Source organism: Pteropus vampyrus, unplaced genomic scaffold (assembly GCF_000151845.1).
Source record: "Pteropus vampyrus isolate Shadow unplaced genomic scaffold, Pvam_2.0 Scaffold50, whole genome shotgun sequence".
Taxonomy (NCBI): Eukaryota; Metazoa; Chordata; class Mammalia; order Chiroptera; family Pteropodidae; genus Pteropus; species Pteropus vampyrus.
Window position 1 is genome coordinate 3,598,246 of NW_011888831.1, and position 15,337 is coordinate 3,613,582.

The following is a 15,337-nucleotide window of genomic DNA, read 5'->3' on the forward strand; positions in this document are numbered from 1 at the left end:
GAAAATAGCCAGACAGCCAGGTTAGATGCTGTTACGGGGGTCCAGGTGAGACAGTGGTAGCTTATAAAGAAAGATAGTCCTGGAGATGGAGTGAAATGGGAGGACTCTCAAGTAAGCTAAAGAGGTAGTGCTGGCTGGGTCTAGTGATGGGTTGGACATGCATGAGGGCGAGACAGGCAGCAAAACTGTTCCCAAGCTCCTGGTTTGTGCAGGCAGCTGGCTGCAGTGCCATTCATGCTGGACAAGAAAAGGCTTGGTAGGAAAGATCCTGACTATATTTTGGGACATGATTCTCCTCTGTAACCTGCTTACTGCCCCACGAGGATACCCCTCCTGTAAAACCTGGCTCAAAATTTGGCTCCTCCAGGAAGCCCATCCTGATTAATCATCGAATTTTTTAATTCGAGAACTCTGATGATCATGAAGTCTTAGGTCGTTAGGACCCAAAAAAACCCCAAGAGGTTACTTCTCAGTCCAACAACTTTACTTTACAGATGAGGACATGAAGCAGTAGGCAGGCACAGGGCTGGCCAAGGCAAGCAAGAGACAAGACCTGATAGTAGTATCCCCTCACTCCCAGTCTGGTAGACCACAAATAGGGCTGTCCTTGACCCCATCAGTAGCACACAGCTCCGTAGGCTGAGATAAGTATAGGCCTACTCAGGGACCATGCCCGCGCAAATCCTCTCCTCATCCACCACTCACCCCTGCCAACAGGGGAATACAAACAACGTCAGCTACAAGCACCATCTCCACCTCCTTGCCCTAGCCAAAACCCAGCCACCCCTCCCCTCCCCCTTCTCCCAGAGGCAGGTGGAAGGGACTGTCCTGCAGGCACTCTTTGCAGGCACCCTGACCTGGATTCCACTTACCAGATATAGATGAGTGATGTTCCACTGTGAGTCCTAGATTCCTCATATGGCAAATGGGAATAATAATGCCTACTTTGAAGGGTTGTTGCAAGGAGTAAATGAGATAATGCAAAGGAAGCTCTTGCCATATGGTTATTGCCTTCCCTCCCCACCATCCTCATGGGCCTTCACCAGTCACAGCGTTACGTGCTTCACCAATGACAGACAAACCCACTGTCTGCATTCTCTCCTCTAAGCCTCACATCAAACCCCTTGAAACTGGTGAATCTCATGATAGAGATGAGGAAGAAGAGGCTCAGGGGAGGAAAGTGAACTTGTCCAAGTTTACTCACACATGAAGCAGCAGAGACTGGCCTTCCTTGCATCTTCAACCCATGGTACTCAGTTTCCTCCTAACCAGTCCACTCCACACATACTCATCCTCTCCCTCCTCCGTACCTAGCCTCCACTTCCCAACACAGACCTTGTCAGCTCCTCCCCCACCCCAGAGGTTAGTGTCTTCCTACTGCATATCAAACATCATCCAACTGCTCACTTTAGACATCCAACCCTTCCCCACTTTGTTCCCTTCCAGCCTTTCCGCCATTACATGCCACATTCATCCACATTCACCCGTACAGATTCCTGCTTCCCTGACTGTCTGTCTTCCAAATGTGCCCTGCCTTTTCTTATCTGAGAGTCTTTGCTCAGGCTGTCCTCTGACCTGAACTGCCCTCCCTCCATCTCTACCCCAGATCTGCCCACCCTGCCCCAACTGCTCAAACCACACAGCCTCTAAGAATCTGTCCCCAACCCCCATCCAGACTCCAAGCCTGCTCCAAGGTTCCCAGGATGCTTTGCTTAACCTTGATCACTATGTTGCTTTCTGCCCACCTGTACATTAGTTATTTGAGTGCCTGTCTCCCCGCTAGAGTGCAAGATTGTGTCTGATCGTCTCTGAAAACCCTGCAACATCCTCACATAGCTCTCTCACACAACTGAGCCAATCGGCCATAAAAATCACAACAGCAACAGTGATCGTTGACTCATTACATACTTGGGAAGCTCTGACATAGATTATCTCTATTAATGAATCCAATTTAACTTAGGAAGTATATTTGCTGAATTGGACCACACTGAATATAAGGAAAAACACGATACCACCCATGCCAACTATCCCCCTTATTATCCTGCCATGTTCCTGAAATTCTGTTAACCAGTACACTGAATACTGCAGAGGGTCAGCCCTGTAAACCACTATTGGCCATTAAAACTTTAGTAAGAACCAGCTTCTCAGATTCTCCCTGAGAGAGTAGGAGTCAAGAGACCTGGGCACTGTCTGCAGAGAATGAGAAAAGGAAGGGTAGGAGCTACTCATAGAAACCAGGCCCCAGGTTGTGGGGGTGGGTGACACCTCCAGGAGGATGCAACCCATTCCCAAAGAGAACAGGGTCTGGCACTTTACAGAGTCCAAAGGAAGAAGGCTATTTTTCCAGTTGAACACTGGGGTAGATCAGGCAGGCACGGAAACTTGAACCTTGAAAACATTACCCTATGTGAGAGAAGCCAGTCACAAAAGACCACATACTGTATGATTCCATTTCTATGAAATGTCCAGAATTGGCAAATCCGTAGAGACAGAAAGTGAATTAGGGTTTGCTTAAAACAGGAAGAGTGGGGGTTGGGAGGTAATGGAGGAGGAGGACTGCTAAAAGTTATGGGCTTTATTCTGAGGATGATAAAAATATTCTAAAATTGATTATGGTGATAACAGCACAATTCAGTGGCTATACTAAAAACCATTGAATTTTACACTTTAAACGGGTAAGTTATATGTAATGTGAATCCTATTTCAATAAAGTGTTACAAAAAAAGAAGTAAATATCTATGAGTGCATACTGATATAAATAAATAATTGAATAAATAAATTGGAAAAATGAGGGAAAATAGATAAATCTCCCATGCAGAAGAATTCCAAACCATATTATGTAACTACTCTGCTCTCAAGAAGGTAGATCACAACTCTATTCTACTTAAATGTGGGTTTCACATAGTAACTTCCTTCCAAAGAGTATGGAAAGGGGAGAGGGAATGGTAATTTTACATTGGAGAAGCCTGACAAACACTACCTAGGCCAAGTGATCAAGGTCAACATCAACAGTGACAGACCATGTTGATAGTATGTACCCTTGATATGCTGTGATGAAAATGGCACTCCCTGAAACTAATATAAAATAATATTGAATGTCAACTATAATTAAAAATCAATTTTTACAAAGAAAGAAAGAAAGTAAGTAAGTGGCACTTTATCCCTGTGGTCTTCCATCCCAAAACTCATAACCCCAATCTAATCATGAGAAAAACATCAGACAAATCCCAATTGAGGGACGTTCTACAAAATATGACCAGTACTCCTCAAAACTGTCAAAGTCATCAAAAATAAGGAAAGTCCAAGAAACCATCACAACTAAAAGGAACCTAAGGAGGCATGACAACTAAATGCAATATGGCATCCAGATGGGACCCTCGCACAATAACAACAAAAAGGACATTAGGGAAAAACTAAGAAAATATGAATAACATGTCAACTTTAGTTAATAATAATATATCAATATTGGTTCATTAATGTAACAAAAGTACCATACTAATGAAAGATGCTAATAATAGGGGAAACTGGGGGTGGAGTGTATGGGAACACTCTGTATTATCTTCTCGATTTTTCTGTAAATCTAAAACTGTTCTAAAATATAAATCTACTAAAAAGCAAAGAAGACTAATTCCTATGAAAAACAAAGAGATTTTACAGATCAATATGAAAAAATTGTAAGGAGCAAACCAACGGGGGGGAAAACGGACAAGGAAATTAATGAGTAGTTTACAAAAGTAGAAACACAAATGACCAATAAACATGAAAAAAATGCAACTTTCCTTTAAGTAAAAAAACGAAAATTAAAACAACAACAAGAAACGATTTCACTGGCGAGACTGGCCATGATTTAAAAGTTTGTTAATTCCCGTTGTGCAAACACTTGTGGGGAAAGGGGCACCTCATGCTAGAGACAGTATAAAAGGGTACAGTTTCTTTGGAGGTCAGGTTGGTGGCATCTTTTACAATATGAACTTGCTTTTACTCTGCAATTTCACTTTGAAGACTATCTCCAACCATTATTTCTGCACGTTTGCATGTAATAGGTTTAAAGATGTTCATTGCAGCCATAATTGTAATGTCAAAATATTCAAAATACCCTAAAGAGGCTAGGTGAAGAAATTATGAAATACTCTGCAGCCTGTAGAAAGAACACTGCCAGAGCACACTGCACCGCATTTCAACCACTCACACAGCCTTGGCCTCTAGCTTCAGTCAGCTCCCACTCCCAGACTCAAAGGTTCACCATCAGAAAGTGGGCAGGGTGTAGCACAGGCCCTTAGATGTAGTAGGAATGCTGAAAAAGCCATACATATTTAATAACTTAAGCTGATAAACCCGATCAAATTCTCGTTTAATTTTTGGTACTTTTTGGAGAGTTTGGAGGACAGTCTGAAGGAAGAAGGCTATTCTGGAAGGGCAAAATAACTTTTGTTATTTTCACGTCACTCTAGTATAGCGATAGTCTTTGGAAACAAATGACATCATTCTATTTATAGCATTCTGTTTTTAGTAGTGATACTTCTATTTACAAAACAGTAATTCTCCATCACCGAAAATGTCAAATCCTAGAAAACATAGCATTTCTACACATGATGTTAAATTAACACTGGCAGGGAGCTGCACTTTTTTTTTCTAAACAGGAAAAGGGTTAAAAAATGTATCCATCATTATAATATAATACAGAGTATTTTCATTGCCCTAGAAATCCTGTGCTCTGCCTATTCACTCCTCTCTCTTTCTCTCTCCCTCTCACTCTCTCTCACACACACACACACACCCTAGAAACCACTGGTCTTTTTAGTGTCAACTTAGTTTTGTCTTTTCCAGAACATCATATAGTTGGAATCATACAGTATGTAGCCTTTTCAGAATGGCTTTTTTAACTTATTGATATGCATGTAAGTTTTCTCTAAGTGTTTTCATAGCTTGATAACTCATTTCTTTATAGCACTGAATGATATTCCATTGTCTGGATATAGCAGTTCACTTGTCCATTCCCCTCCTGAAGGACGCCCTGGCTGCTTCCAAGTTTTGGCAACCAGGAACAAAGATGCTATAAACATTTGTGTGCAGGTTTTGTGTGAATATAAATTTTCGACTCCTTTGGGTAAATACTGAGGAGTGTAACTGCTGGATCATATAGCAAGAGTATGTTTAGTTTTGTAAGAAACCACTAAACCGTCTTTCAAAGTGACTGTACCATTTTCCATTCTCACAACGTATGAGAATTCCTGTTGCTCCACATCTTTGCCAGCATTTGATGTCATCAGTGTTCCAGAACCTAACTATTCTAACAGGTGTGTGTAGTGAGTGGTACCTCATTCCTATTTTAAACCACTACTTTTTTTGAAAGCATACATGTCAACAGATTATTGATACAGTTTTTAAAAGATCCCAATTCTCCCACAAATTCAAACATGGTAATTTGCCACACTTAAACCTAAACAAAGGTTCTGCCTTGGGTTTTCCCTTTATAAAAGCAAGTGAAACATCTTATTTTATGAGAGAACCACTAAAGTCTTGCCCCATATTCAATGGCTATTTAGGTGTGCCTATGCTCTTACATATTGTGAATATATAAAGAGGTTAGCCAATCTGAACAGCTGAAAACTTTTATGACCAAAGAGCTTAACAGCTATACAAATGTTCCAGTGAAACTGGCACGACCTATACCAACAGCTAAGGGTACGAATCTAGTCATATGTCTTTTTTTTCTAATTAATCACTTGAATCCTCCCATCCCCTTAAACTCTATTATTATAAAGTTTAATATCTTGCTTTTGAATTTTCCAAAAGCCCAGAAACTTACTTAGCCCTGCTTCTGAAATACTGATGCGGAGAAAACTGGTCAACAGCCCTCTGCTGCCCTTGCCTCTCTGCAGCACAAGGCGGCACTATTGAACACCAGTCCTGCACAGCCCCATGGACATGGAAACCACTTTGGGGAGGTCCTTGCTCTTCTGTATCTGCTGTTTCCGCGGTGAGGTCTCACCCTTGGGCTCCAAAGCTGGCTCCCTTAGTTCATGTTAGACATTATTCCTCCAAATGAGACCCGAAGCAGCATCCACAAGCTTTCAAGTATTGAACTTCAATCATTCACCACTTAAGACTCTCATGTTTTCCTTGGTAAGCATTATAAACTGATGTTTGTGTCCCAGTCTCTGCACCTCCCCCCCAAAAAATCATAATTTGAAGCCCTAATCCCCAATATGACTGTATTTGGAGATAGGGCCTTTGTAGAAGTAACTAAGGTTAGGTAGGACCCTAATCCACTAGGATTAGTGTCCTTATAAGAAGAGATACCAGAGAGCTTGTGTGCTCTCTTTCATCATGTGAGGACATAGTGAGAAGGTGACTGTCTGCAAGGCAGGAAGAGGGCTCCCACCTGAACCCAACCATGCCGGAACCATGATCTTGAACTTCCAGCCTTCAGAACTGTGAGAAAATAAATTTCTGTTGTTTAAGCCACCCAGTCTGTGGTATTTTTTAAAATTTTATTTATAAGAGCACTTCTTATGTTTAGCAAATTAATATTTAACCTTTATGTGGAAATATTTTTATCCAGTTTCTAGTTTGCCTTTTAACTTTATTGTGTTTGCATGACTTGTTTTTGTTGCCCAATAATTCACCTTCATCACTCTCTTCCCCACTCAAAGCCTTCAGCTCCATAGGTTGGCACATGACCCAGCCTGACCAATCTAAGCAATCCATCCCCCTGACCAGTGATTGGCTCAGGGATGGCCAAGTGACCCAAATCAGGCCAACGAGATGACATCCCGAAACTCTGGCTGGAACCAGTGAAAAAGGACTACCCTTCTTCCATAATGGTCGCTAACCTGGAGGGCTGCCTGCTACTGATAGCCACCTCGCCTCTACAAGGAAATAAAAGTGGAAAAGAGGAAAGCAGACAAAGAATAGAGCATTATTTGGTGATATTATTTAAGCACATAAATGCAGTTGTGCCTGAAACATGGAGAGTTCCTAGAGTTTTCAGTTCTGTGAGCTAATAAAGTCGGTTTGAGCTGAGCAAACTTAATCTGAAATCCTGGAACCAGGGGCCAAGGATGACCATATTGGGAGCATGCCATGGGGTTCAGAGGGTTTCTTGCCTTCAAGAGTGCTTCCTGCCAAGCAGCCTTGCCACTTAAGTCACATTTTCAGGACCTCCTTGAAGCAATGGGCTTTAATCTGGGGATGAAAATGATCCAAAACATAATTAGGGCAATAACAATGATTCAGGCATCATCAAGTCTAGCCCAAGAACCAACCCAGACAGGCAGTGCCAGGACAGAGAGGGAGGGTTAGAGCAGAAATTCAAGCTGTGCTCCTTTACAACTCTTCCTGTTTCCTCCTGCATGAAGTGAGGCAAGGAATTAAACTAAGCAAACTGATTTGGGAAGTCCTGGGGTCCTCTGGTGAAGCCTCCTTTCCAGGTAAAGGGCACTAAGTAACTGCCAGCTCCCCACCAGCTCTTCAAACAGATTAACTCTACATTTATCTGATTTGTGTATTGGGGCTTCATTTGAAGAGCAGTTCCACCACTAAATAATAATTTTGAATGTTTGGAGTTTGATTCTCAAATTCCTCCCAGGGTCGGGGTGGATGAGCAGGCCAGAAACCCAGTGATTCCTCCTGCTCTGACAGGCTGAGATTTTCTGACAATGTGAACTTGGATGTGTGGCCAGGTTGGGTGGGATGGTCCAGAAAATAAGAAGCAAAACAGAGGATCAGTTAAGCCACTGAGACCTTCAAACTCTGAATCTGCCACTTGCTTGCTGGGTGACCTTGATAACCACTTTCCTTCTCTGAGCCTTAGTTTCCACGTCTGTAAAATGGGAGTACTAATACCTTCCTCCGAGTATCACTGTGAAGAGTAACTGAATCAATGCCTGGATCCTGACTGTGTGGAGCAAGCAGGAAGTGTTCAGGAAGCCCAGGCAGCTATTGTCGACGATAACATTATTGTTGTTATTTGTATTCAAACTGCAGAAAGTACTTGGTGAGATATGTCTGGAATGCTACTTCAGAGATGCCCCTGGCCCTGGTGTGGGTGGGATATATGGAATGGGGAGGAATCCCAGTCAGACATTCTCCTTTGATTCTTGGAGTCCTCCCAGGGCAGACTGAATTCTAAACTCCCCCTCCACCTCCACACACACACACACACACACACACACACACACACACACAAGCAGAGGTGAGGTCACTGGCTAAAGCAGCCCTCAACATTCAGACACCTGGGACATGGGTCCAACCCAGGTGACTGGGCTGCGCTGCGTCTGAAACCCTCTCAGCCTGCAGTCCGGTAACCTGACACCGGAAAGCTCTGATTTCCCAGCCTAGGCAGGACTTTGGTGGGGGTAGAGGCAACCACCCCCTACACTGGCACCTCTTGCTTCCTTCAGGAAGCCCCCATCCCCAAAGTGCCCACTCCCAGGGGTCCCTGCTCAGGTGGAAGAGAGCACCTCCTAACAGAGGAGCTGAGGGCTGCGCCCTCTCCGGGCCCAAGTCCGTGGCCTGACCCTGCGCAGCAGACGGAATGGTGAGGTAGGCAGGGGACCCCCATTGCACAACTAGTAAAGCAAGGTGGGGGGAAGAGGATGGAGGGGAAGCCCTGCCGCTGAGCCTGTGGCAGGAGGACCAGGGTCCTTCCAAAGCCTGACATCAGGGACCGTGTCCCGTGTCCCAGCGCCGATCTCCCTGGAGAGCTGCAAAGAACCGGCGCAAGAACGCGGGATGGTTGTGAAGAGGCAGTCCAGCGCCTCTCCATAAATCTGGCCCCGCAGCCTAAGCTCGAGAAGAAACTTTGGGCCAGCGCCCCTGCTCTTTTCCACGCCCGGCCCAGCCTCCAGGCGCAGGACATCCGGGTTCGCACACGCCCCAGGTCCCCCAACCCTCGGTGCCCACTCACCAGCGCACAAGCTGCCAGCGCTTCTCACCCGGCGCCCGGCGGCCCGCCATGCCTTGTTCTGCCGGCCGCCCGCTCCCTGCCCGCCGCGAGGCGCACGGCGGAGGCGGGTCTGACTGCCGCAGGCCAGTGCCGAGGGCGCGCTCGCCGTCGCGGGGTGCGGCGCGGAGCCTGGCGAGACCAGGCGGTGCGGCCGATGTCCCCCCAGTGCCGCGGCCCGCCCCGCCCCTGGAGCCGGGTCACCGCGATCCTCTGCCGCAGCCAGAGAGACCTCAGCCTGGTTCCTCATCGCTTTCTTCCCTGGAAGAGCGGCGCAGAAGAGCCGAGAGTCTTGGGAGCACTGGGCCAAGAGTCAGGCTCTTCGAGTTCTACTGTGAGAGAAACCTAACATGCTGAGTGTCTGGAGGCGGTCTACTTAATCTAAATGTGCCTTACTCCCTACGACAACTGTTCTGCCTACCCAGAAAGTTATGTATTAAAAATTTAAACGAATCTAAATGTCTACGATAAAGACTGTTGTTCCCTACCAAATATTAATATATTTTTAAGGTGACAGTAATTAAAACAGGATATCATTGGCCCGGCCCAATCCTAGGACCAACTCTTCCCAGGCTTTCAACCTACTTCGACCCCAGGATCCCTTCATTCCTAGAGTTGAGCAGAAACCGTCCTGCCCCACAGCATCATGGGAGCATGCATCTCAAGCCTGGTTTGAAGGAGCTTAATTTTAGAAATATTTATAAATATAAATATTTGTCTGCACATTGCGCAGTGCCCTCCCAATTCGCCTGCCTATCATACCAGGGCAACTCACATTCTTTGCAGGAGGGAAACATGCAGAAAGGACAAAACCGACCCCAATGTGGAGATTCTGGGAACTTACTTCCTCTTGTGGACTGTAGGCCATTCCCAGAAGCACTGGAAAAGTGTGCAGAGGAATTCAAATGCTACTGACACTTGTCATTATACCCATAGGTGCCCTTCCCAGTGTTCAACAAAAACCGAAATCACATAAATCCTAAGAATCCTCACCTGTGCTTTCCACTATGTCCCAACTAAAGAAGTGACATCTTGTAAAAGTAAACCAGGAAGGAGATACAGAGAAGGTAGTTTGGCAGTTTGCCTTTGACCTCTAAGTATAGTGTCTAGCAAGAGGCTAGCAATTGCCTTCGAGTTCCTTTTGTTAAATTTCCTCAACATAATTAACACTGAGACCAAGGAAACAGAATAGAAGGTCCAGAAAAATCCCTGAAGGTGTATATATGTGTTATATATGTACATAGATATATATGTGTGTGTGATATATATGTTAGTGAGGGAAATAATAATGGGACAATTATAAAAATGTTTTACCTTAACACATTACAAAAACACAATAAGCAAAACTAAAAGGCAAATGTCAAACTGGTTTTTTAAAATGCATGTCTGTGTTTGCACATCTATGTTCATAGCAGCATTATTCACTATAGTTGAGGAGTGGAGCAACCCAAGTATCCATGGACAGATAAATAAACAATATGTGGTATGTACATACAATGGAATATTATTCAGCCTTAAAAAAGGAAAAAAAAATGACACATTCTACCACATGGTGAATCTCGAGGACATTATGCCAAAGGACATAAGTCAGACACAAAAAGACAATACTGTATGATTCCACTTATATGACATATCCAGAGTAGTCAAATTTATAGAGACAGAAAGTAGAATAGTGGTTACCAGCATCTGAAGAAGGGGCAGAGGGGTAGAGAATGGGAAGTTATCATTTAATGATCACAGAGTTTCAGTTTTGCAAGATGAAAGGAATTCTGGAAATGGTGATAGCTGCTCAGCAATGTGAACACATTTAATGCTACTGAATTACACTTAAAAATAGTTAAAATAGTAAATTGTATGTATTTGTATTTTATTATAAAAATTCAAATATTGAAAGTTTTATTATAAAGGAATAAGAAATGATAAACATTCTAATGGAGAAATGGGTAGACATGAAGAAACAATTTATAAAAGAAATATAAATAGCTAATGTACACATTTTAAAAATTCAATCTTACTAGAAATAAAGTACTTGAAAAGTTAAATGTGAGACCACTTTTTTACATGTCAGATCTGGAACAGTTGATTGTGTAGTTTTTAATTACCCCACGCAGGGTTTGTATGGAGAAGGAAAGTGGGCACTCTTAATCGTGACTGAGGTTGGAGTATAATTGGTCCAACCATTGTGTATGGCAATTTGACAGTATAGTGAAAAACCATCAAATGTGCATGTCCTTGATTCAGTTGGAATTCATCCTAAGGACGTAATTAAAAATGAGAAAAATGTCTCTAGAAGAATATCCATTGCAGCATTGTTCACAATAGAGGAAAACTGGAAACGATACAAAAGTCCAATGGGATATTATTAAGTAAAGAAGCTTGTCCATATGGTGGGATATACAGCTACTAAAAAAAAACTTTATTGACATAAAAAAATCAAGATACATTTTGTTGTAAGTAGGTTGTTATAGTTAATAATACTGTATGGCATATTTGATAGTTGTTAAGAAACCAGAACTTAAAAGTTTTCATCACTAGAAAAAAATTTGTAACTATGTGTGCTGATGAATGTTACCTAGATTTATTGTGGTAATCATTTCACAATATATACAAATGTCAAATATTTTATATACTTTAATATAATATGTTAATTATATCTAAATTTTTTAAAAAATATATTTGAAATGAAAAAAGTTTCCAAATAGAACCAGTATATTAATATATTTTTAGAAAAATCTGGAAGAACTACAGGAACATATAAAAAAGTGATTTATCTCTGGGTGGGTAAAGTCATAGTGATCTTTTTTCTTATCCATATAGTCTAATTTTTCTAAATAAACAGGTTTGATAAGAAAAAATGCAATAAAAGTCACTTTTTAAATGATTACCCTACCAGGATGTTCATCCTATTACAATGTATAACATTAAAAAGTAAAAATAATCTAACTTTCAAACAGTAAGAAAATGAATAGGCACAGTATACTGTAGTTTATCTATACAGTGGAATAATATTCTGCACAGGAGAAAAATGTCCATGCTGTATTGCTGAGTTAAAAAGCAGACTAATAAGATGTTAAAAAATATGTATAATGTTTATACATACAAAGATGTTAAAAATAAGATGTTAAAAAATATGTATAATGTTTATACATACAAAGAAGAAGCATTTTTTTAAAATCCAGAATGTTAGGAGATGTTATGAATGGCAGATATAAATGGGCAATTTTGTTTTCTTATCTCTGCTTATCTGGAATTTCTAATTTTTCTACAATGAATGATGAAAAAAATAATTTTTAAATACACAGGTATTAATTAGCAAATGAAAACATTTAATGATCTTTAGGAAATCTCCAAGATATAAGTGAAAAATGCACAGTGCAGAACAGAGTGTGGTGCTGTATGATCCTGTCAGTACCTTAAAAAATATGTTTTTAAATAAAAAATTTAATAATCTCACCATCCAGATAATATAGTCTGGGTGGTAAGACTATGGACTCCTTATTTTCTTCATTAGAAATTTAAAAAATCATTTTTAGATTATAATTTATTTCAAACGAATAGACAAAAACCAACTGCAAATAACCAATTATCTTTAAGAGGTTATAAGAATTGTGAAGACTATATGAAAACATGAAAAAAATACAATGTGGATGAAAAATATCAGATAGTTTTGCCATGAAAACAACTATGTAAATATGTGCAACAAAAAAATTTTTTCCTTGAATATAAAAATACTAGAAGATAATCCACAAAAGTAATACTAGCTGCATTCGAGCAATAGGATTTTTTGTTACTACATTTCTTAACCTTTTTGAGGTGTAATTCCAATACTTCTCTAGTAAAGCATAATGTTAAAAAGAACTGGCTGTAGGAAGTGATACATTTAAAGCAAAATGTGGAGCATCATGTGTGGCAAAATTAATATAAAGTAAGGGGGGAAAAAATAAAGGAAAACAGGGGCCACGATTACATCAGATCGCCAAATATTTGGGAAGCTAGTTGCACAAGATCATGTGGTCTGAAATGGAAGGATTTCAGACACAGGCAGTGGAACTTCTCAGGATTCCTCCAATGATACCTGTGAGGTGAGCTGCTGAGCTCTCTGCCCTAGATGGAGGAGGATATAGGCATGATTAAGGCAAAGAGGATGTGTCTGAGGCCAAATTGTGGTCCAGTACACACACACACACACACACACACACACACACTCATGCACGCATGCACGCACGCCCACACACACACCTCATTTCTGTTGCCATGCCAGTGGTTTAGAGATGACCAGAGACTCTGAAAATCAGAGCTGAGATTTTAGGGACTATTTTATCCAAATCAGGTATCTCACCACTAATGAGAGTGCAGCCTTGCCCCAGTTTGATCTTTCCTTCAGAAGGTGAGCTCGCTTATCCACAGGAACCTCTGATTGGCTCTACAGTCCCAGAGTTCCCAACATGCCATCACTCTAGCCACAGAATCCCAAGGAAACTAGATTGGTTCCTGAACTGAGGAGGCCAGGACAGTACAGCCAGAGTCTTTGAAAAATAGAGGCTACCCCTGTAACACCATCACCTGCCTCCTTATTGCATGGAGAGGGGGTCTTTGCGCCTTCCAATGCTTGAGCACTCAATAGGCAGCAGTCTGGGAGAGAACAACAAACATAGCACAACCTGGTGAGGAAGACTGTGCCAGATATCTTGTTCCTCTACAACCTTTCCCCACCTTTGACCACTCTGCTTGACTTCCCCACCCTGAGAAGTCAACCTGTATAAACAATGTCAGTAGAGTCCCTTAACTTCTAGCTTCTTATTGGGATTGACTGGAGGAAGCACCAACAGGTAAGAAGTGTAGCCAGGATTCAAAGCCCAACTCAGTTAAGGTCAGAGGTGAACTTCATCATGCCTCTCAGCAAGGATCCAACTATGGCAGAAAGTACCCATAGTGATCATGAACTTTAGGGAAAGGTAAATACCTTGAATGCCAGCTAGGAGAGTGAGGTCTTGGTGGCAGAGAAGGCCTAGAGAGTCCCTCCATATCTTCATGACAGCTTGGAATACTGACTTTCTGAGTTCTGTTTGGGTCAACTCTGCATGGGTCAGTGTCCTGGCAGGGAACAGATGGTACATTTGAAATGGATCATTTGAAAAGTGTTAAGGGACTATTTACAAAGCAGTGGGCAGAATTTAAGGACAGGCATAGGCAGAGTTGTTATCATCCCTAGACCTGGAGGGACAGGAGAAAAAGGCAGTTATGGGAACTGGAGCTCAAGGAGGTTAAGACTTGCCCAGAATTATTCAACTAGTAAATGACAGAGCTCAAATCAGAACCCAGGTTTGCAGGCCCCTTCATACCAGATGTCTTTTGGGGATACAAAACATACCTTTAATCCTTCTTACCAATATCTCATGTAATTGAGGGGTTGGTTCTTTGGAATTGATAGTTAATCAGAACTATTGATGAAATGATGGTTCATCAGAACCTATAGCCCTGCTGGAGACACTTGCACACAGTGCATGGCCCAGGAATAGTGCCCCAGGAGGAACAAGGGACTAAGAAATGGAGCTGGGCTGACTTTTCTTCTCTCTCTCAGTGGTTTCCTCAGGAAAGGCAGAGTGAAGAGGGGCCCACCCAAAGCACAACAAGAAGCTGGAGTTCCTACAGAGTGGGATTTAAAACGCTTTTGAACAAAATACAAACCCCACTGCCTGTCAAGCCACCTAAGAGAGTCATTTTTTAAATTTTTTGAGGCTTAGAATCTTCCAGGAGCAGCTAAAGCTTTTATCCATTGACACCCAAGTCCAATTAAGGCTTAGAAGTTGACTAAGGAGGACAGGGAGGAAAGGGGTCCATTGAGAGAAGGCAGGGTGCCTTTGAGACCACTGAGTTGCTGAGACCCCCTCCAAAGCCCTCATGCCAGGGTGCCCCAGTTCTGAAGACAAAGGAACAGACTTCTCTGGATATTTGGCCCACAAAGTCAGGGCAGGGAATATTTGGTTGGGAAAAGCCAGACAAGCCCTTGAGTCTGAATCTCTTCAGCCCCTTTCTCAGGTCCCTGAAGGCAAAGGTGGAAATGACTCACCCAGAGTGGGTCTTGAGCCACCAACCACTCATACAATGTCACCTGGTCCCTTGCCATCATGAGCACGAATGCCTAATAAGCACTCAGCACTGTTTTAAGCACTTTACATATATGAATTCATTTAACCCTCACAACAACCCAAAGATTTTATGTGCTGCATAGATCATCATTATCCCACCTTATACATGAGTAGACTGAGGCCCAAGCAGGAGGAAGGTATTGGTAGAGCCAGAATTAGAGGCCAAGCAGTGCAGCTCCAGAAGCCTTCCATGTGTAGTGAAATTGGATCAACAGCAATGTTTTGGATTTTAGAGTTTTTA